Raw genomic sequence first — 1,376 nt, forward strand, 5'->3', positions numbered from 1 at the left:
CCCCCATGGCAGTCCACGTGCATGGATGTCAAGCACATCCCTGAGCCACGACAAACTCCTCCGCAGGGGATCTGTGCCTTGAAGGGGGTGACACAAACGTGGGACGCGTCTAGCCAAACTGATCCCATCCTCGCCCACCCCACCAGCTGTCCCTCCGTGTCACCTGCCTTCATCCCATGCCTAGCCCTGGGTGTTCTTCTGTGACCTGGGAGTACCCCATACCTCATGATGACATTTTTTTTCCCTTTAATTATCCAGACGGGGACTTTTGCTGACGAAGAAGGAACTAAACAGTTGCGATCGCACCCACAGCTTTAACGGCATCTGCACCCCGTGCTGTGGCTGACAGCCCTTGCAGCCACGAAACACCGCCCCTGAGCTTAGGGTCTCTAAATGTGAAAGCAGATGACCAAGTGACACGAAAGTACTCGGGGTGGCTGGGAGAGCTACTAAGAGCGTCCCGTGCCATATTTGCCACACTGTTCAGATGGCATTTTTCGCTGGCTTATTATTATTGTTATTTTTAATGCCTACAGCACCTGGTATTCCCAGGCGGTCTCCCATCCATGTACTAACCAGGCCTGACCCTGCTGAGCTTCCGAGATCAGATGAGATCGTACACATTCAGGGCAGCATGGGTGTAGACATTGTTGGTTTATGTCTTATGTCACCCTCTCCGATATTAACGCAGCTTTTAGTGGGTCACGGAATTTCCCGGGGGGTCGAGATGTGCTGGATGACTGTGATTGTTCAAGCCTGTCAATCCGGAGCACTAAACCTAAGAGAAGCCCCTCGCTGTGTGTGTTTGAGGGGAGGCCGTGTGCCACGAGCAGGCAGGCGACACTTCCCCACCCTGAACGAGTGGGTCACCTGCGGCCTTGAGATCTGGCGGGTCCCCGAGTGCCCGCTCGTGTTTGGTCCTGGCCCCGTGGCAATGCCTCCCAGCCTGACGCAGGGACAGTCTGCGCGTTGGTTGCTGTCACCAGAGATGCAGACACTCCGATCCAGCCGGCCTCCCCGCCTTGCCATCCAGGATCCCCAGCGGACTCTCCGGCAGAGCGACCCCGTCCCCAGGGCACGCGGCCGATGCGCGTGTGTGCCCGGTGCACGTGCGTGCCCGGTGGGGGAGAGCCACCGGAGCTCACGTGAGGCTCAGGGCGCGCGCTCGCGTTAAGGACGTTGCGAAGGAGTCCAACGGCGAGATTCCTTTTACCGAAATGATCAAAACTCATGCAAATGAACACTGCATCTTACATAGTGATAGAAAGAAACACAGATTCGCTGAAACGGTCGGAATTGCATAGGTCGGATCCATGTCATATTCAGCTCGGTGACTTCCTCGAGGGAGGAAAAGGAATGGAATTCGGGGTGGGGGG

The 1,376-nt window shown here is 56.4% G+C and overlaps 1 pseudogene; it reads right to left on the bottom strand.

Annotated features, from left to right (window-relative positions):
* Nucleotides 1-527: 527 nt before the first annotated feature.
* Nucleotides 528-646, bottom strand: LOC120614466 (uncharacterized; annotated as a pseudogene).
* Between the last annotated feature and the right edge of the window lie 730 nt (nt 647-1,376).

The sequence above is a fragment of the Pteropus medius genome, unplaced genomic scaffold (assembly GCF_902729225.1).
Source record: "Pteropus medius unplaced genomic scaffold, Ma_sr-lr_union100, whole genome shotgun sequence".
Lineage (NCBI taxonomy): Eukaryota > Metazoa > Chordata > Mammalia > Chiroptera > Pteropodidae > Pteropus > Pteropus medius.